The 22,884-nt window shown below is 47.9% G+C and overlaps 1 protein-coding gene across 2 annotated transcripts in view; it reads right to left on the bottom strand.

Annotated features, from left to right (window-relative positions):
* LOC138300086 (potassium voltage-gated channel subfamily A member 3-like) overlaps nucleotides 1-22,884 on the bottom strand; it is a 226,043-nt gene that overhangs the window by 45,330 nt on the left and 157,829 nt on the right. Inside the window, exon 2 of one of the 2 annotated variants that reach the window (XM_069238973.1) lies at nucleotides 20,771-20,812. The exons of the other annotated variant lie outside the window; for it this stretch is intronic. The gene's annotated coding sequence lies outside the window, so the exon portion shown is untranslated. The remainder of the gene's footprint in view (nucleotides 1-20,770; nucleotides 20,813-22,884) is intronic. 2 annotated transcript variants of the gene reach the window in all.

The raw sequence follows: 22,884 nt of genomic DNA on the forward strand, positions 1-22,884 counted from the left end.
CAACGCAGTGGGACAGCATCGAAGAACAAGGGATGACATCAAGAAGAGGTGGAATGACCTACGGGGGAAGGTGCATTCTGTGGTATCCAAACACCAGGTAGCCGAACAGAGGACTGGCGGTGGACCCCCACCTCCTCCCCCACAACTAACAACATGGGAGGAGCAAGTCTTGGCGATCATGCATCCTGTGGGCCTCGCAGGAGTAGCAGGAGGACTGGACTCTGGTAAGTCAAATCTTTACTATTATATCCCCCCCACCTGCATGCCATCACATACTGCCACCCTCACCCTCATCCTCACTCCCATGACTCCACCATCTCCCACACACCCCACCATCACGACCCACCACTCCCACAACCAAGCCCTGCATGCAACAACAATGCATGGACACCCATCACAGATATGCATGGACACCCATCACCAAAGCATGTTCAATAGAGAGACTCACCCAGGGCACACAATCACCACTCACACAAGGGCCAAGGCGATAGTGCAAGCACAGTAATAGAGGGAAATACACCCTTGCACAAGATGGCACACACAGATAAAATAACAATGCATTTACACCCCAAAAGGACCCCTACCCAACATCATCGGACAGGAGGTGCCAGCCATATCCAGTTTGCCCATAGAAGGCGCCCACAGTGATGACAGCATCTCTGCACGCCTGGATCAAGATGACCAGCCTGGCCCATCAGGGACCTCTGGACAGTCGGTTCCCCTGCCACAGTCCCATCCCACCACAGAACCTCCCCCCTCAGGAAACAGCACCCACCCAGCGGGCTCATGCCACTGTTCCCAGGACACGTCAATCAGCAGTGTGTCCACCACTACAGGGACCCCAGGCAATCCCACTAACCCAGGATGATCAGGAACCTGGGGTAAGTGGCAGTGGGCATACGGTTGAGGGGACAGAGGCACAGGACGACAGGAAAGCTGGGACGACTGCTGTGCAACAGGGGAGGACAGGCCCAGGGAACCGACCCTCCACGAGGCACTATCAAACATCATGGGAGCATACCACCATTCCCAGGAGACCATGGGCACGGTACTGGCCAAGTTTCAGGAGACCCAACGGCTGCAGTAGGGACAATACATGGGGATCAGGCAGGACCTCACCAACATACACACCATCCTGGTCACCATAGCAGGGGTGCTGGCTGACATAGGCAAGACCATGAGGGAGGCAGTGGCACAACAAAGGGCCTGACAGTAGCCAAATCAAGGAACAGCCCTCCACCTCCGCCAGCGCTAGTGGACATGAGGCCCTGCCACAGGAACAACAGGCCACCAGCACCCCACCCCCTGCAGAAGGAGAACCACCCCGCAAACGGTCCCTGAGATCCAGGCAGAAGCCAGAGAACATTGCCAAGACCCCGCCAGGAAATAAGACTCTCCTGATTGTCACTCTTGTATCCCACACTCTCCCCCTGTCCACCTTGAACTGCCATTACTCCCCTTCCTATGCCCCATTGGGAAATGCACCTGTGATACCAAAAGACTGGACTCCACTATGGACCATTCTCCACCATCACCCCAGCCCCTTGCACGTACCCCTATACTCATAAGCCCCTAAATGAACACCCTTTAATCACAAACCAATCTGGAGTCAGTCTGATCTTTCACAAATGTATTATTACAACATCAGCAACAAATAGCAATGTAAATGTTAATTTGCTCATACCAATTTATGACAGTTGTTGGGCAGCAGTACATATATCAGAAGGCAGAATGAGGTACCCAGATTTGAAAAATTTAAATCCAAAGTGAACTGTCAGTGTCCATAGACAGAGGTTAAGAGGCAGACATATACAATGTCCTACAGTATACAGAAATGTGAGGAGTAGTTACAGTCTCTTACCTGTGTGTCAATGGAAGTACTGCATGATGATGTTCGTTCGGTTGTCAATATCTTCTTCCTCTGCCTCTTCTTCATAACTGTCCACAGGCTCCACCTCTGCCACAAGACCATCACCAGGCTCATCCACCTGCAAAAAAGGCACCTGACGTCGCAATGCCAGGTTGTGCAACATGCAGCATGCCACGATTATCTGGCACACCTTCTTCAGTGAGTAGTATAGGGAGCCACCTGTTAGATGGAGGCACAGGAATTTGGCCTTCAGGAGGCCGAACGTCCTCTCAATAATAAGCCTAGTTTGCCCATGTAGCTCATTGTAGCGGTCCTCTGCCCTTGTCCTGGCATTCCTCACTGGGGTCAGTAGCCATGAGAGGTTGGGGTAACCAGAGTCACTTGCAAATGTTGGGGGATAACTGTTAGACATATATTAACCCCTAATAACTACCCCATACCCAGACACCTACTCATACTGTGTGGGGACCTTGGGCTCACCTATTAGCCACACACGGTGCCTCTGGAGTTGGGCCATCACATAAGGGATACTGCTATTCCTCAAAATGTAGGTGTCATGCACTGAGCCAGGATACTTGGCATTCACATGGGAGATGTACTGGTCCGCCAAACACACCATCTGCACATTCATCGGTAGGTAGCTTTTTCTATTTCTGTACACTTGTTCATTTCTGCAGGGGGGAACAAATGCCACATGTGTACCATCAATGGCACCAATGATGTTGGGGATATGTCCCAGGGCATAAAAATCAGCCTTCACTGTGGGCAAATCCTCCACCTTGGGAAACACGATGTAGTTGCGCATGTGTTTCAGCAGGGCAGACAACACTCTGGTCAACACGTTAGAAAACATTGGCTGAGACATCCCTGATGCCATGGCCACTGTTGTTTGAAAGGAGCCACTTGCCAGGAAATTGAGTACTGACAGGACCTGCACTAGAGGGGGGATTCCTGTGGTATGGCGGATAGATGACATCAGGTCTGGCTCCAATTGGGCACACAGGTCTTGGATTGTGGCACAATCAAGTCTGTAGGTGATAATGATGTGTCTGTCTTCCATTGTCGACAGGTCCACCAGGGGTCTATACACCCGAGGATGATGCCATCTCATCATCTGTCCCAAGGGATGTGGCCTATGGAGTAGAACGGTGAGCCGAGGGTCATGTACCACATAGGTTGCAAAAGTGTGTTTGCAGTAAGGGGAGTAAATCTGTGTGTGGCGTAGTTAGTCCGTATAGCTGCCAAATTGTGTTGTGACGCAGTTAGGTGCCATGCCATGTGCCCCCCTGAAATGGCGGCTGCCTGACTTGTGAGGAGGGACAAGGGGAAATGAGGTAACTGTGCTGGCATTGTGGAGTGTCGCAGTAGGAGGCATTGGTTATCATTGGGCCCAATGGGTTCCAGGAGCCAATAGCGATGTACGCCAGCGGTGACGGTACACACCACCGTGGACGTGACCGTCATTTCCTATCTGTTCTTCACTTGATACCTGACCTTCAACAGGAGAGGACCTACATTGCAAGTGCTGCTGTGACCTGTGTCTGGAAGCGACAATGGCTCTAGTGTCTGGGGAAAGGGCCCCTGCCTTCACCGTGGAGGAGTTGGACAAATTGGTGGATGGGCTCCTCCCCCAGTACACGCTACTCTATGCTCCTCCAGACAAACAGGTGAGTATACTGTGAGCATGATGCGAGGGCAATGCCTGTTTGGAGTGGTGTGGATGGAAGATACATGTGGGGGGGGGTTTGAGGCTGCATGTGAGTATGGTGAAAGTATGTGCGTCAGGGCATGGGTGGGAACTGGTGGACAATGAGTATGACGGTCCGGATGGGTGAGTAATGTCCTTTCCTCCTGTACCTTTCCTCTAGGTCAGCGCCCACCAGAAGAAGGGTATTTGGCGTGCCATTGCCAAGGAAGTGCGGACCCTGGGGGTCTATCATAGACGGAGCACCCACTGCCGCAAGAGATGGGAGGACCTGCGCCGCTGGAGCAAGAAGACGGTAGAGGCCCAGCTGGGGCTGACCTCCCAACGAGGAAGGGGTGCCCGTTGCACCATGACCCCCCTGATGTTCCGGATCCTGGCGGTGGCATATCCGGAGTTGGATGGCCGCTTGATGCCATAACAGCAGCCACAAGGGGGTGAGTACAGTGTCATTAAGTTGACTCTGCCCGCTTTATGAAGTGTCTGGGTAGGGGATGTGGGCTGTGAGTTCCCCTAGACCAGGGCGAACATGGCAGGGTATGGCCCTTGTGGGCAGGCTCTGAGGCACTCCAACCCCAATATTTTTAGTTGGCTTCTACAACTGTGGGTTCCAGGTGTGCAGCAAATGGTTTTAGGCATTATACCCCATGGGCTGGTGACTAGCATTGTAACTGGTAGTGCATAGCCTAGTGCATAGGGCTGATCCCTGTGTGTTGTGTACGCCAACTGTGGTGTTGTTGCTGGCATTGACCAAGTATTTCCTCTGTCTCCCTCCCCTTCTTGTTTTGTCACCCTGTCCTTGTGTGCATTAGCACCATCTGGCGGAGGAGCAGAGGCACCGGCGACGGAGTGAGCTGCATCCCACATGGCACTGGAGGGTGAATCCATGGAGGGTAAAGGCACCAGTGGGACGGAGGGCGAGGGGAGCTCCACGACGGGGACAGGAGGGGATACTAGTGACAGCGACTCCTCCTCTGATGGAAGCTCCCTGGCAGTGGCGGACACCAACTGGTAGAGCCGCCACCCCCCCTACCAGCACCTCCCTCCCAGCAGCCCCTTAGCGTGTTTCCCGTGCCCGCTCACCCAGGAGGGTGGGCATCTCCTTCGCCCAAGGCACCTCAGGCCCTGCCCCAGTCAGCCCTGCTGCCCTCAGTGAGGAGGCTGTTGACCTCCTGAGATCTCCCTCGCTGTTGGGCAGTCAACCATTCTGAATGCCATCCAGGCTGGCGAGAGGCATTTGCAGCAAACAAATGCATACCTGGAGGGCATTCATTCTGGCGTGGAGGCCCAACAGTGATCATTTCAGGCTCTGGCCTCAGCACTGATGGCAGCCATTGTCCCTGTGTCCAGCCTCCCCCCTCCAACTTCCACTACCGAGACCCAATACCCTCTCCCTCAGCCTATCCCAAGCACACCATCAGACCAGCATGCACACACATCAACACACAAAAGTGGCTCAGGCAAACATAAGCACCACACATCCCACAGGCACTCACACAAGCACCATACCCATGCACACATACCACATCCACTTCCTCCACTGTGTCCCCCTCCTCCACGTCCTCCACCTGCATGCACTATATAATTAGCCACTGCCTCCATCACCAGCACGCCCATCACCACACACCGCTCACGTGTAATCACCACCCCCACTACCATTCACACGTCCCCTGTCCTCTCCCAGTGTGTCTGTGAGCCCTCCTCCCAAAGTACACAAACGCAAGCACACACCCACTCAACAGCCATTCACCTCACAACAGCCTCCAGCCTATGCACCTTCACCCAAACTCAGCAGACGTACACTTCCTACAACTGCCTCTTTCTCCACTCCCACACCCCCTCCATCTTCCCGTCCCAGTGTGTCTAAAAAAGTTTTCTAGCTAACGTTGACCTCTTCCCTACACCTCACTCCCGTCCCTCCCCTAGGGCCAGGATGTCTAGATCCCAGCCCAGCACCTCAGCCACCAAATCTGCATCTGCTGTGGTCCCTGCTAGTCCAGTACGATCTAAGGGGGCAGCCGTCAGAGCTGCCAGTGTGCCACCGACAGAAAAGAAAGACCACCCAATTCCACCACCTGCAAAGGTCAAAAAGGGGCCGGCTTCCAGCAGGGGACAGTCACACCACCCAACCAGCAAGGCCTCGCCCAAACATCGAATGGACAGTGCCGAGGTCCCTACAGCGACTGTCAAGATGGGGAAGGACCACAAGCCAAAGGGCAAGTCACCTCAGGGCACGATGGCGAGGGGCTGGTGACCACCATATCATCAGGGATGGAAGCCACATGCACCACAGTCACCACCGCCGCTCCGACCACCACCTGCACCGCCACCTGCACTGCCGCTGCCACAACGTCAGTCTGCAGCATCCTCCCCAAGGATCAGCCATCCGAGGCTGCCAGAGACGGTATGGTGTCTACCACAACAGTCGCTTGCACCACGGCCAGCACTGGCAACATCTCCGCCGCTGACACCGCCACCTACACCACCATCAGCACCGCCACATGCACAACCGATACCACTCTGTCGGACGTCAGCCCCATCCCCAGTGTGCAGCCGTCAGAGCCTGCAGATGACGTCCTGGACACGCTACTTTAGACACCACCTCCAGCACTGACACGAACCAGCAATTGGCAGCCTAAGTCGCCGCAGGATGGCGTGTGGCTCTGCCTCCATGGAGTATCCTGCTACCTGTTCCAGGTACATCGCGTGGCAAAGACACCCAGGTGAGAGGATGTCAACTGCCACACCCCAGGTGCAGCATCACTGGGCACAAAGCCCCCTTCAGAAGCAGTGGAGAAATGCATCCACTCACCTAGTCCTTGTCAGGATGAAGCACTCTGGGCACAAAGCCCCATCCAGAACCAGTAGAGAAATGCATCCACTCAGCCAGTCCTTGGCAGGATGAAGCACTCTGGGCACAAAGCTCCCTCCAGAGCATGTGGGCAAACCAACCACGTGAGAGACTGTGGCTTTGCACTCCCCAGGACCAAGCAGTGGGCAGTGAACCCACTTGAGAGACTTGAGAGACTGTGGCTTGGCACTCCCCAGGACCAAGCAGTGGGCAGTGAACCCACTTGAGAGACTTGAGAGACTGTGGCTTTGCACTTCCCAGGACCAAGCAGTGGGCAGTGAACCCACTTGAGAGACTTCAGAGACTGTGGCTTTGCACTCCCCAGGACCAAGCAGTGGGCAGTGAACCCACTTTAGAGACTTGAGAGACTGGGGCTTTGCACTCCCCAGGACCAAGCAGTGAACCCAATGAGAGACTTGAGAGACTGTGGCTTTGCACTCCCCAGGACCAAGCAGTGGGCATGGAGCCCCCTCGAGGAGCAGTGGCGTCGTACCATCATCCTGCTGATGTGCCCCCCTCCCCTTCCCCTTTAGGTGCCTGTGTTTTTTTCGACCTGATGCCCCTGCCGTGTTCTCTCCGTTTTGAGGCAGGTGTCATGTGTGGGCTTCGGCCATGCTTTTTGGGACCACTGGTCCACGGACATTTTATGGGACAGTGTGCGGACTTGTGTATTTGCTGTAAATATTTGTGTATACTGATTATTTGCTGTTCTCTTGATCTATCTGATTGTTCGAATATTATACTAGTTAAACTCATTTTGTTTGGTCCTTGCATTCTTCCAGGGGCTGACGGGGTGTATCTGTGATGTTATTGGATATGTGTGTGTATGTTGTTGTGGGTGGGGGGTGGGGGTATTGCGTGCCGCGTGTGTGTGTCACTCTCTTTTCCTTCTTCCCCTTCCCTGTGTGCTAGGTGCAGTACTTACCGTCGGCGTCGCCGCCTTCTTTCCACTTCGTGGTGTATTAATAGATACAGCAACATGGATAGGATCTGCAATTCGGGCTCCATGGCGTCCTAGTTCTTCCTTGATTGTCGAGAGGTTAGTGGGTTCCCTTCTGTGTACTATTTCCTTCGTGCTTTTGATGGCATTGGTACCGCCCCGGAAAAGCTGGCAGATTGGTGCCTTGTAATGGTGTGGGCGGTACATTGTCTTCCGCCTGTCTGTTGGCGGTTACCGCTGCGGTGTTTGTTGCTCCCGCCATGGCGGTCGGAGTGTTAAAGTGGCTGTCTGTGTTGGCGGTTTCCGCCATTGTCGTGATCTCAATTTTGTTTACCAACGGCCTGTTGGCGGTATTACCGCCACTTTACCACCGACCACCAGGGTTGTAATGAGGGCCTTTGTGCTTTTTGGCTATTGTGTGCATCTCCTAATGTTCCAAGTTAGGATTTCATGAGTTTCAGGGGCTGCATTGTGCATTGGCAGAATCAAAAGGATCTCTGGCACACCCAGGGGAGATAAAGTGTTTAGGTCTAAGATCTTTTCCTCTGACAAAAAGGGTAAGAATGCACAGGGCACTCACCATACTCCAGCTTACAAATATCCAATCACAACATCCCAAACATTCCCACCCCGGGACAAGCAGAATAATACCACCCATCGAAACACACACTTCAATGACAAACATTTGTGGGAGCAGCCACTGAATTCTCAAACTAACAGGGGTGCCAATCAATCAACCTTACTTCACCGACTCCCCCCCGGTTGGCCTAAGGTGGATTGTGGACTGCGCACCCTTGCTGTTTGCGCTCTGACATGTTATAGTGCCAGCTACAGGTGACTGAGCAATGCTTTTGGCACCAGCACTTAATATTTTACAAATAAAGTACTGCTACTGGCCGAGTCCCATTCACAGGCCTCCCCCTCTCTTTGCAAAGAAGGCGATTTTGTCCCCCGACCACTCATTGCCACCACCACCTCTATTATTTTCTATTGTCCTCTCTGCGCTTCTGCGTCAGTTGGAGCTCGTCCACAGGCCTCACCATGGTGGCATCTTTTCCTTTTCAGTTTGGTGTTCCCCACGGTGATTTTCTACTAGGTCCAGCTTGTGGTCTCGTCTCCAACCAGTCCCAGGCTTCTTACGGTGTCCAAAGGAATTATGCTCCCTCAGGGGATACTATGCGCTGTTGGGCTGGAAACATCATGGCATACTGTAACCCCAGCTGATGAAGTTGTCATTTAAATTAATTAAATATGGATCTCTGTTTCTGAACTTCTTTGGAGAAGTCGGGAAAAATCATGACTTTACTGTTGTTTATTTGAATGTCACTCTTGGCTCTGGCTTTGGCTTAAAGGTGATCTTGATCTCTGCAGTAGAGGAGTCTTGCTACTATCGGGTGAGGTGGCGAACCCCGAGGAGGCATACAAGCTGAAACTCTGTGTTCCCAATCCAAGGCATAGAATGAAGGTAGGCCCTCTGGGGCCACCTCCACCCGCAGCCAGTTTTCTAGATATGTTAGCATATTGTTCCCCTCGACACACCCGTGTAGGCCAATGATTCGAATGTTATTCTTCCTCGAACGGTTTCCCCTGATGAAATGTGTCAATGTGAGGATGTGGTGGAGTTCATTATTTCTTGTATTTACATTTTATCTTAGCTCTACTACTATGGAAAACTACTGCTGTATTACAAGAAATGGGAGATATGGTCACTTGCATTAATCATGAAAGAATATTGAAAGGATGAATGTGCCCACTGTATAGTGTTGTAGGTAACCTGCAGGCTACAGATCTGTCCTCTGTGTTACATAGCTCAGCGAGTTAATCTATTTATTGGATAAAGCCCTGTGTACCGTAAGTGCTAAATTCTGGTAAAATATATAAAGTTACATACTTGTTGCAAACTTCTGATTTTTAAACTTTAATGCATACATTTGAATCCTCACCTGTTTTAACTCAATCTTCCATTCATCCATTTTTCATGCAGTGGGTTTTTAGTCTGGTAATACTAGAATCAACTTATTAAGTTTAAAAAAACATTTTTGCTATAGTCTGCTATATTAACGGTCATTTTAAGTGGTATTTCACACACAGACCCACATACTTTATAAAGACACAGCATGATAAAGTAATTCTCCAGACTAATTTTCTAACCAACATTTGTTTGAAGTGCCAAACAGACTTTGGGGGTGATTCCAAGCTTGGCGGCGGCGGGAGCAGCCCGCCAAACGACCGTACCGCGGTCAAAAGACCGCAGCGGTCATTCTGGGTTTCCCACTGGGCTGGCGGGCGACCGCCAAAAGGCCGCCCGCCAGCCCAGCGGGAAACACCCTTCCACGAGGAAGCCGGCTCCGAATGGAGCCGGCGGAGTGGAAGGGGTGCGACGGGTGCAGTAGCACCCGTCGCGAATTTCAGTGTCTGCTAAGCAGACACTGAAATTCTAAGTGGGGCCCTCTTATGGGGGCCCCTGCAGTGCCCATGCCATTGGCATGGGCACTGGAGGGGCCCCCAGGGGCCCCATGTCACCCCATACCGCCATCCTGTTCCTGGCTGCCGAAACCACCAGGAACAGGATGGCAGTATGGGGGTCGGAATCCCCATGGCGGCGCAGGATTCCCCTGGGCAGCGGAAAGTCGGTGGTACACCGCCGACTTTCCGTTTCTGGCCGCGGCTGTACCGCCGCGGTCAGAATGCCCAAAGGAGCACTGCCAGCCTGTTGGCGGTGCTCCCGCGGACCACGGCCCTGGCGGTTTTTACCGCCAGGGTCGTAATCAGGCCCTTTGTCTCTTTATATGGTTATTATTATTATTATTATTATTATTAGTAGTAGTAGTAGTAGTACATTTATAAAGGGCAACAAATACCCAAAGCTTTCCTGGTGCCTGGCCCTAAAAGAAAGGAACAGATGAGGTGTGTCTGAGGGTGTTGAGGGCTGGAGGAAGCAGAGACCCAGAACTAGGAAATCGGAGAATGGAAGACTGGAATTTAGTAAAAGAGATGTGCTTTGAATGTTTCTGATAGCAGAGGGACAGACAGAGGTTTTAAGACAGGAAGGGAGGTGCTCCATAGGTTGGTACTGAAGTAGAAGAAACAGCGACCCTTAATTCACCCAAACAGAGATGTTGGGCAGGTCGGTAGGGAAGAACTTCAGTCCCAGGTATATAAGGTCAAAATTGTTGACTGCTTTCTGAACTATGCATAGGGCCTTAAACAGTACATGCTTCTTAAGAGGCAGGGAGCGCAGGCTGTTAACTGATACCAAAGCAGTGGCCGGTAGTCCTAATATTAGCCTGGCAGCAGCATGCTGAATCATTTGAAGGCAATGAGTAAAAAAGACCGGTAACCTAGGTAGGTGGAGTTACAAAAATAAAGCTGAAAGGTTAAAGACTGAATGGTGCATTGCCTGGCATCAAGAGGAAGAAAAGGAGTTATCTTTCTGACCAGTTTGAGAAGGATGCAGTATTTGTGTTGTGGACACTTGATTAATATATTTGGCAAATGTGAGTTTATTGACTATAATGATGTTGAGATCATTGGTACAGGTGACCAGTACAGGGTGGGGGATGGGGTTGTTAGTCACCAAAAAAGGGACTAGACAGGAGGGTTGTGTTAAAAAACAGAATTTCTGCTTTTGTCCCCATTGAACTTGAGACAGTTATCGTGCATCCAGCTGGCAAACTCTCTCATGCAGTAGTAAACAGTAGACATGGCCATATTCGGACTAGTGCTACGATCAGCTCTCTTGATGGGAGGTTGGCATGTGGAGCTGAGCTTCCGGCTAATTATCCCTTAAGTGAAGGATTAGGAAAAATAACCTCGATTGCCCCTTCTCCTAGTAGACTGTGCGAAAGGATTTTACCCATTCTGTGTCTATGGGAAAAAGCTTTCGTACATATGGCCCTAAGTGCCATTGGGGGCCCTGAAATGGGCTCCCTACATGGCATTGGGTGCAATGGCAATGCCCAGGGCACACTGGTCCCCTGTGTTGGCCATTGGGGTGGAGGGCATGACTCCTGTCTTTTATAAGACAGGAGTCATGTGGAATGGATGATTTTGTGTCAGGAAATGACGCTAGGCTGGTTAACGGCATTTGTTTCCACCTCTCATTTTTTGAGGCAAAACCCCCTTCCCTCGTACCGGCACTGCCACCCCCACCCAGCTAACGTCATTTTTGCTGATGCTAGCCCAATCTGAGCACCGGCTGCGGGATTCCATAAATTTGCCACCCTGCTGGTGCTCTGGAATGACGCAAGCCAGCGCTATACTTTTTTACGCAAAATTGCGTTTGCTCTGTTTTGCATCAAAAAGTATAAATATGGGCCATGGTTTCCCTGCTGTAAATGCTGAAACGCTGAAAGAATGGGTGCCTTTGTTATCAAAGATTTTATTTTCAGAAATGTCTCATGAGTCGCTTCAGTTCAAATACATTTTTGTCCTTTTTTGAGAAGCATTCTTAATGGTTGCATCACTATGGCATAACCATGAATGAACCATGAATAATATTCATGGAGGCCCAGAAACAAGAATAACATATCTTTGTTGTTCTGTGGGACTGCTTCTTGTATTGCCTGCACTAATGACAACTTAGGTTTAACACCCAAATACAAAATTTAGTAACCCAAGTAATCTAACTGATTGACCGGAAAGTTGCATTTCTCCTTTCTCAAAGTAATGCCCACATCTGCGAATTTTCTTAATAATTTTTCCAAAAATTGTTCTTTGGTACATTCTGCAAAAATGAGTGCATCATCGTCCTGAAAAGCCTGAACCCGCGGAATTCCAGCCAAAATGGTGTCCATATATTTTTGGAACACACTTGCTGCAGAGGCCAAACCAAAGGGCATTCGTAGAAATTTGTAAGCACCAAATAGAGTTATGAAGTTGGTAAGGTCTTGGCTCTCTGCAGAAGGTGGAATCTGATGGTACACTGATTTGAGGTCAAGTGGGTAAAATACCTTTGAACCACTCAAATTGGCTAGTAATTCCTGAACTTTGGTTAGAGGATGATAGTCAACTATTATGTTTTTGTTGAATGTGTGTAAATCTGCACACATGCGGACCTCTCCATGTTTTTTCTAACAGTAACCACTGGGCTAACCCACTCTGAAGACTCAGTAGCCTATACGACTTCTTTTGAGCACAGTGTTTCTAACAAATGTTTTACTTAATTCACAAACACTCATTGGTACGGGTCTCACTTTGAGTACCATGGGATTTAAATTCTCTTTAAGCTTTAGGCAGTGCTCAAATTTGGTAATGTTACCTATCTTTACAAAGAATACCTGTGGAAATTTTGAGATAACATTGTTTACAGACAACTCATCCTCAGTTTCAAAACATCACATGATTGTCAGAGAGCACAACTGGGCTGTCAGATCCTGGACTTAGCATCGTACTCAGTATCACGTGGTCCTTCCATCCATTAATGTTTCTCCCCTTCACTGCCACATAAATCTTTGTAATAATATTCCTACCCTAGCAAATCAGAAAATCAACAAAGTACCCTAATTGTGTATCCAGTTCTCCGAAAGCTTTGGGGTTAACATTAGAAATGCTTAAAGAAGTGCTGTTTCATACTTGTTTGTACAACACGTCTGAAATAATTGTAACTGGGGTCCCTGAATCCGCCATCATAGTTAAGGAATAATTTGCAATAGTGTCTTGACACAATGGTCCTTTAACCTTGTCTGTAACAGATTTCTCAGCAGTTACTATCAACACAACTTTAGATAAATCATTGGTACATTTTTCAGTGTCTAACTCAATACTATTGACTCTAGACTGTACTTTAGAACTCTTCCATATTCGTTGGAAATGTCCTATATTATGTCATGTATTGCATCCCTTCTTCACGGCAGGACACGTTGAGTTGTTTGCTAGGTACTTTTTTGATCCAGATTATTGGGAATGGCCCTTTTTGCAAGGTCATCCCCAGTCTTTTTGCCTCCTGCCTCCTATTTCTTCCGATCAGTTGCTGTTGGCTTTTGAACTCTGAGCACTTTACCACTGCTAACCAGTGCTAAAGTGCATATGCTCTCTGTGTAAAATTGTATGTATGTGGTTTATCCATGATTGGCATATTAGATTTACTAGTAAGTCCCTGGTAAAGTGCACTAGAGGTGCCAGGGCCTATAAATCAAATGCTACTAGTGGGCCTGCAGCAGTGTTTGTGCTACTCACCTTAGTAGCCCTGTAAACATGGCTCAGACCTGCCACTGCAGTGTCTGTGTGTGCAGTTTTAACTGTAAATTCGACTTGCCAAGTGTACCCACTTGCCAGGCCTAAACCTTCCCTTTTCTTACATATAAGACACCCCTAAGGTAGGCATTGGGTAGCCCCGTGTGCAGGGTGCAGTGTATATTTAAGGTGGGATATATACTAATGTGTTTTATATGTCCTGACAGTGAAATACTGCCAAATTCGGTTTTCACTGTTGCAAGGCCTATCTCTCTCATAGGCTAACATGGGGGCTGCCTTTAAATATGATTAAAACGTAGATTCCCTTTGGGAGCAGATAGACATGTGGAGTTTGGGGTCTCTGAACTCATAGTTCAAAAACACATCTTTTAGTAAAGTTGTTTTTGAGATTGTGTGTTTGAAAATGCCACTTTTAGAAAGTAGGCATTTTCTTGCTTAAACCATTCTGTGACTCTGCCTGTTTGTGGATTCCCTGTCTGGGTCTGTTTGACAGTTTGGCTGTTTGCACCTCTCTCTAGACAGTGACACAAAGGTGGCTGGGGTGTAGCCTGCATATCCTGATGAGCCATCTGTGCTAGGAGGGAAGGGAGGAGTGGTCACTCACACCTGAAAGGGCTGTACCTGCCCTCACACAATGCAGTCTCCGACCCCCTGGTGTGTGTCTGGGGCCTGGCCTGGGCAAGGCAGGATTTCACAAACAAGAGAGACTTTCCTTTGAAGTTGGCCTACTTCAAAGGCAGAAAGGGGTATAAGAAGAGCACCCAAAACCCCTGAAAATTAGATTACTTCTGGAACCAAAAGGAACCTCTGCCAAAGAGAAGAGCTGGAGAAGCTGGAGGAGGAGTTGGAGAAGGAGTACTGTCACTTTGTCTGTGACTGTGCTTGGCTGTGTGTGCCTGCAGTAGCATCTTCTACCTGAGAGAGGACAAAGACTGACTTTTGTGTGACTTCCCGTTGGTGAAGAATCTCCAAGGGCTTGAAACTGAACTTCCTTCCTGTTGTTGAAGTCTCAGGGACAGCAAAGACTTCTCTCTGGAAAGGTGAAGCCGGTGGAAAAGGACAGAAATCCACGAAAAGCCCGCCGTGTGGGTAAACTTTCGATGCTTCGCGGCTGAAAAACTATGCGCTGCCGGCCTCGCGGCTAAAATCAATGCTCCACCTGCATCGCAATTGGGAGATCGACGCAACGTGGCTGGAGAAACAGCGTGCAACACCTGCAGCGGCTGCTGTTAACAACGCAAGCCCCCACGGAGCACGGTTTCTGGACACTGTGCGACCGGATTTCAATGCAACATCACTGGGCACAGATAATCAACGCAAAGCGTGCCTGGACCCGAGGTGCCCGTCCGGATCGATACATCGCTCTTTTGCGGGAGAGAAGAAACAATGCAGGCCGACCCGGCCAGAGGAGGAACGACGCAGGCTCTCGCTTGCGAGTGAGAAATTGATGCATCGCTGGCCTTTTTCGATGCACACTCGCCCGTGCGGCTTTATTTTTACGCTATCCAGGTACTTTTGTGCGCTAACAATGTTCTCACTGTTTTGGTCTTGTTTTGTTTAGATAAATATGATCTATTTTTCTAAATCTGTGTTATGTCATTTTGTAGTGTTTTCACTGAGTTACCCTGTGTGTTGGTACAAATACTTTACACCTTGCTTCTGAAGTTAAGCCTGCCTGCTCGTGCCAAGCTACCAAGGAGGTGAGCGGGGGTTAGCTGAGGGTGATTCTCCTTTACCCTGACTAGAGTGAGGGTCCTTGCTTGGACAAGGGTAACCCGACTGCCAACCAGGCCTCATTTCTAACAGTATGCATAGGTGTGGAGTAAAATGAAAATAATGAATGGGCACCTACACCTTTATCTATGCACCTATAGGAAAAAGCCTGATTCCACCACTAAGTACTCCCCAGGATCATTCAAGTTCGACAGTGCATATAGAGACACCATCCCTGATAGCCTAGGATGAACACTAAGGGGATTTTTTTAAAGGCGCTTGTGCTGTTGTTGCAGCATTTCTTTTGATGCATCAGCCGCACATTCTCTGCTCCATATTGCCCCATATTTACAATATGATGCATTAAGCCAGATGCATCAGGCTTTTTAGGCCTGCGTGAACAAATACATGCACTGGAACAGGCTGGAAGTGACGTAGTCAAATTTATATGTTTTTCAATATGTAACGCATCTTTGAGATGTGTCGCACTAAGCCTGGAATGCGTCAAAATTCCTATGCCTCTTCAACCCAGGCGTAGGAAATGACGCAATGTGTTCTCAATAGGAATGTGACCAGCTGAGGTCACTTTACACACTGGAATACGTTACTAAAACACATCCCCCCTGCTAGTAGAAGGTCTACACGTGACAATCAAATTAGGACCCTGGCACCTCTGATATCATCATCCACTGCATCATCCAAGGCAATGTGAAATTGTGTACTCCATGTAAGGCACAGGCCAGGATTGTCACTTCTCTATGGAGAAATGGGTCCCAAAGTCCAGGCCACCGTACACCAAAGGACAACAGGTAAGTACACACATAAGGTATGTAATACATGTATTGCCACTTAACACTACAACATATGCTTGCACTCTCTCACATTACACTGCCACTCACTATGTCACACATACTCAGGTCACAACATTCACATAAGTAGACTATGCCCACTGTGATGTGACACATAGCCATACTGCATACATTACATCCAGGACCTTTGTAAGAGTGTACAAGGTGCTATTCCAACACTATACAATCTTTTACATAGGTCCCCACACAATAGCGTACTTGCACCAGTCAGGAATGACACATTGCCTCCGATTTTTGACACTTGGCTGAAGTTGCGTCGGTTCTAAGGCCAACTTCAGCAATGTGCCACTTTTGAGACTGATGCACTGTGGCAGAGTTCCCACTAATGCATCAACATTTCTTACTTATCCTTGGGTCCTTATGCTATGGTGCTTTGTATTGTAAATATGACTCATCCAGGGAGTTGCAACCTGTATTGACACAGCACAAGAATTTTTGATGCATCGCTGCCACAACGCAGCAATCATCAGTTATTGTAAATGAGGCCATGAGAACCCTAGATGTACAAGATAGCCAACAGAGAAAGAATTAAAAACCCCAGAACTTCAGAAGCTCATGAGGAATGAAGTCTGACCTTAGGTGACTAGATCCCTTCCAAGGTCACGCTAAGCACTGAGAGAGAAATCTCTCAAGAGGATGTTCCATGGAGCCAACACGCTCACTGTTCCTTGAGACAAACTGTAAGTCCTTTGATCAAGGTGAGAGATTTTGTAAGATATAGGGTGTGTGTCCTTGGGTGCTGGTGTTCTACACATACTAATGTATTGGTGAAAAATATTTCAGAAACCTTTCTGGTGCTGCTAGATACATAATTAAACAAGGAATACAGAGGCTAACATCCAACCCCCCAAAGGCGATGTTCACTTCCAAAGACTGAAGGTTAACACTCTCATAGACCCAGAAGCATGAATAATTGTCTGTCGGACCACATGAACGCAATACATAATATCCATAAAAGAGAATATGGGTCAGCACTTGGTAGCCATTGCTGACTGTGAATCACATACTTGCTTTGAATCAGTCCACACGACTGCCATTGCATGAGGTAACTATCATTTATGACATCTGGAGTTTGCATCTGCACCATGGGAATCAATCCACTAAATTATAAGTTCCATTGCAATGCATGGATGCATCGAAGCAACCCAGGTGAAGGGTCTTTGACACCCTCCAGTGGTACAAAAACTAATTTGATCTGTCTGATCCCACTTGCTTCTAGGTCATTCTGAATTTACTTGAGCTTTGGTGGGCAGGAGGATTGGTTTTAATGCAGGAGGAGGGCTCACGACTAGGCCTGGGTTTAATTTTGTTATGTCTGTGTAATTCGCCATAATTACACACATTTTCTGCAGCCAAAATCACATGCAATGCTCAAGATAATGCCATTATGCCACATTGAGCAATAAGAAGTGTATTTTGGTAAAAATCGTAAGATTTGTCATTTTACTGTGATGTTATTTAACTTTCTGAGGCCTAGCCTGCAGTAGGCCTTGGACGAGTTTTTAATGTATTTTTCATATTCTGATTGTTGTTGCGCTAATGTATATTTTTATCTTTTTAGGGTTTTGTGTATGGGTGTGTATTCATGCCAAATGTAGGTATATTTGTTTGCATATGCTTGTTGGTGGCTAGGGTCAGTGGGCTCTGCTCTAGGTGTCTAGGGCCAAGTAGCATTTTCTTTGTTCCCAGCTACCTTCTCCCCCATTTGCTTGTTCCCAATGTTCTGTGTCAGTCTTTGTATGTACAAGAAAGGTGATTTGAGAATTTGTTTTGAAACTTTTAAATGTATTTTGCAATGGTAATTGTTGGATTGGGCTGTTTGTGTCTGGGACCTTCTTTGCTAGCTGTGTGGCAACCACCATTTTGTGAAGCCTGTGTGGTTTCTATTCCACTCTTGATGAAAGTATTTTGCTAGAAAGATTGATTGTTGTAGACCTTTAGTATCTTATTACAATATTGTTCATTTTTTGTTTCTTTTTAATATATTATTACTTTCATGTACTTTATTTATGTTTGAAGCATTTTGTAGTAGTGTGTAGCATACAGCTGTCATTTAAGTAATTCATTGGATTTTGCCTACCTCTTATAGATGTCTCATGAGCCCTAGAGGGACAACCCCCATTTTTAATGCATTTATACTTTGTCTTGTCCCCCTGCCCCTTATAAGGTCCCCATGGGCTCTGGAGGGAAACCACCTATTTTTTATTAATTAGTCATATTTGCCTGCCCCATGCCTCCCATAAAGGTTCCATGGGCCCCGGACAGCCCATGTTATTAATTTATTTAATTTTTGCCTGCCTCCCAATATCTCCCAAAAGGGTCCCATAGCCATTGAAGGCACTTAGTTTTTGATTTTCCTGTGTACTGTCTAAAAAAGTTAGTTTAGCAATGGGTTTACTATTGTTAAGGGTTTATGATGATGATGATGATGATGATGATGATGACTTGTATTACATTGTCTAGACTGCCCAAGTCTCACTGTCTTCCTGCTTATTTTTATTGCCTGCAGGTACATGAGACAACACTATACTGCAAGAACGAGATATCTGTGAATTTGCTGACAGTGACACCAGAGTATAAAGGCCCTCATTACAACTTTGGCAGTCTTACAAAAAAAAAACGACGAAGCTGCGGGCGCCACTATACCCCCAGTGCTGGTGGTATTTGTGGCTCCCTATTATGACTTTTCCAATGGGCCAGCGGACGGAAACAGCCCTTCCGTCTGCTGGCCCAGCGGAATAGTCACATCAACATTGCAGCCGGCTCATAATAGAGCCGGCGGCAATGTTGATTGCAGCGGGGGCAGCAGCACCCGTCGCGCATTTCACTGCCCGAAATTCGGGCAGTGAAATGCACAATAGGGCTGTGCTTGGGCGCCCCTGCACTGCCCATGCTAAGTGCATGGGCAGTGCAGGGGGCCACAGGAGCACCCCGAGTCCCCCTTACTGCCAGCCTTTCCATGGCGGTGTTTACCACCATGGAAAGGCTGGCGGTCGGGGACTCTTAATACCCAGGGCAGCGGGGCTTGCACCGCTGCCCTTTGGGATTATGACCGCATGGCGAAAGCCTGGCGGTCAGTTGCAGGGGCTGGCAGTATAGCCGTCACTAATGCACCACGGTCATAATACACTGCCGGTACACCGCCAGCCTGTTGACAGTGTTACCGTCAGTGTACCGCCGGCTGCCAGGGTCGTAATGAGGCCCTTAGAGTCCTATCTGCTAGGGGTTTCAGCTCATGCTGCAAGAAGTAAGAAAGATGGCCACAAAGAAGGAGGTTCCTGCCACCAAATGGCAAGTGAGGAGAATAAGTCTGTTGCGATTACTGGCACAAGCCCTCATCCTTTTGTTGGCAATGTGGCATACCCGCTGCTTTTCCCTCTAGGCAGGAAACAACTGATCGGAGGAATACCCCAGATCACAAAGGTACCATCAGAAGCAAAAATGAAGCAGATGTCTCCTGGTGCTTCAGTGACTGAAATCGACTGAAATCGATTTGTCCCAGGAGCAATGAACCTTCACAGGAAACTCAACATCAATCATAATCTGCTACACTTGACCTACCCGCGGTAGTACCAGAGCAGGAAGTTGACCCTGCTACAGAGGAAGATGTTGTTGTGACTGCAACTCCATTGGACACATTGTCTTCATTATCTCCTGCTAGGAAAAGAAAAAGAACTGTGTCTTCTCGAAAGCCGTCTTTCTGCTGATCTTGACATTCACTGGACTATGACCTGCCATGAGAAACAAGGGTCCTGGAAGGTTCCAGAAAACCTTAGAAGTGAGGAATATGATGAACCAGTGATTGTTCATGAGGAGAGTGGCATACAAGAAATTAAGATAACCCATTTTCAGTCTGCTGTGAGTCAAGTAGTACCTTTCAACACCACCTCCTTCTATCAATTCAAGAACCCAAAAGCCTGTAGCAGCCATCAAACCTATTGAGGTCACAGAACGCTCTAGAGAAAAGCACACAACACCTAGCTTCATGTTACAGGTTCATAGACTGACTCTATAAGAAAGCTTTTCTCCCTAGTTTGGGAACATGAGGAGGACATTACAGAATGCTCACTTTGCCAAAGAGTACTGTGTTGCGATAAGCTAGATGGACATTATGGTACCGGAGGTTGGGGGGTAAACTGGTCCATCTGAAAGATCAACAGGTAATAATGTCTGAAGCACACTTGAGAATGATAGGTGCTGGTGGGAGAGGACAAGAAGTTGAAATTATAGAAGGTGGTGGTGGTACAGAAAAAGGTGACATCATGCAAAACAACCCTGTGACAGTCACTCTTAGTGTGCAATCAAGCATCCACAACAACCTCAGCATGGCATAAGGAAAAGAGGGATACAATCACCCCGAGTGTTCAAGCATATTACCAGCCACCTGTAGGTCACTTGTGGAGGTTTCCTCACAAAGAAAACATCCACAATAACCAACTATCAAGTTTATGTTCAGCAAGGAGTCACCATGCAACTGAACCAATGAAAATCTCCATTTAAACAATAAGAAACTGTTTAAAATGTTAGCACTAGGCGCTCCTGTATTTTACTTTGTTAGAAGAAAATGTGTTTCTGGAATTTGTAGTGATCCCCTGTCCACCATGAAAGTTTTCAAGCCAGACTTTCTTACCTGCTTTTGCACTTTTGCTGTGTCAGAGGGCACCATCAAGCCCTGGAATTAATAGATAAAGCATTGAAGAAGATCGCTGTTCAGTCCATCCATTTTACAACAGACATGTGGACTAGCTGTAAAGCAACAGACTACATTTGCATCAATACACACTGGGCCTCATTCAAGGGAGTTAAGCCAAGGATCCTTTTCAAGAAAGTCAGCCTCTAGCACTATTTGCAATATTTGCTTTGTAAAATTCAATGAAATGTAATACCAAAGTCTATGAATGGTTTCAACCCAGAGGTTTCAGGTTTGGATTTATTGACACTGACAGCTGCAATAATTTTGTCAAAGCCATGGCTGATAGACCTTACCTCAGAGTTCTCTGTTTAGCGCATTGCATCAACCTAATTGTGTAGGTCTTCGTCAAAAAACAAATAGTAGTCAATAACATACTGGTCACCTGTTGCATGATTTGCACTCATTTTAATCATTCTTTCAAAGCCCAGTAGCAGTTGAGAATTGCTCAGCATGCTAACAGAGTTTCTGTAAAAAAAAACTTACACAGGAGGTGCCAATCCATTAGAACTAGGCCTGGGCAGAATTTCAATAACACCAGACTAACCACAGTAATTTCTGTACTTCCGTCTTACTCTTTGCCATGGAGATATTGATAATAATCTGATTCTGCCGGCTCTTGTAATAACAGTAATTTGGGGGGAAAAATCCTCCTGTGACAGGACATTTGGAAAGCATGAGCAGCTGCTCCTGTTGCATTAATCACTATTTTCTTAGTGTAAATGCATCCTCACGTCCATTTTGGACTCAAAGAATGCATTTTGTGCTACAAAACTTGTGTTAAATGTTGGGAGTAAGTTGGGGTAAAATCCTACCTGAAGTATACACTTTTAAGGGCCCCTTGCACCACCTTGCACCACATTTGCGTCATTTATTTTTATGCCAATGTTACATTAAGGTGGAATTTCCTATGCACCATATTTTCAAAGTTTCCTTTTGTTTTGAAAGGGGCGGGGTCATGTGGGATGACGGGGATGAGGGGAGTGCACTGTGCACTCCCCTCAGTGCACATGTGTGTTTGGCCAGCCGTCTCGGGCCGGCCAAACACACATGTGCATTGTGCTCTCTCCAGCCCAGCACTGTGTTGCCGGGCTGGAGAGAGCAGACACAGGCTCCCAGTCTGCCTGAGAGCGCCCTGGCTCTGCACTCCTAGCCAATCCCAATGCTGCTCTGAGCAGCATCAGGTTTGGCCGTAGGGCAGGCTGGGAGCCTGTGCCTGGTAAAAGGACAGAGGAGCGGAGATGCACAAGTACGTTTAAAAAAAAGTTTTTTTAATTATAAATGTTCCCCTTCAACCTCCGTGCTGCACACCGCCCTGCCCCGCCCCGCCCTGCCCCTTTTAATCCCCGCAAGCCACGACTGAACTCTTATAAATGTTGATTGTGAAATACTGAACAAAATAATACAACCCTCACAATCAAGATTCATCAAAGGAAAATTTTGTGGTGACAACGTCAGACTATTCAGTCACGCCATTGAGAAAGCAAATCAGCTGGTCCAGCCTGCTTGCGCAATAGCACTTGATGCAAAAATGGGCTTTGATAAGGTCTCATGGCTTTTACTTCATGCCACTTAACTGCCTGTAGCTTAGGCTCCTCCTTAACAAAAATGATACTCGCCCTGTACAAAGAATCCACTGCTACAATAAGTATCAATGGCAGACTATCTAAGTCCTTTAAACTTCAACAAGGAACTAGACAAGGGTGCCCCCTTTCTCCCTTGCTCTCCCTATTAACATTGGAACCTCTCCTTATCCAGATTAGAGAGAACCTGCATATCCCAAGCATACCCTTTGACTTAGGCCCACAGATACTTGCTGCATACGCTGATAACATTCTCTTATTCACCACCCAAGCAGACCGGGCTCTCCCTCACATCATCTATACTGTCAATGACTATGCGAACGTTATAAGGCTACTGTCTCAATAGCAACATGACTGAGGTACTCTATCTGAATGTGCACTACAACAGCTCTGTTATCACCAACCATGGACTTAAATGATCTCCAAACAAACTAAAGTACCTGGGACTGTGGTTCACTCAAAACCTCAGAG

Source organism: Pleurodeles waltl, chromosome 6 (assembly GCF_031143425.1).
Source record: "Pleurodeles waltl isolate 20211129_DDA chromosome 6, aPleWal1.hap1.20221129, whole genome shotgun sequence".
Classification (NCBI taxonomy): domain Eukaryota; kingdom Metazoa; phylum Chordata; class Amphibia; order Caudata; family Salamandridae; genus Pleurodeles; species Pleurodeles waltl.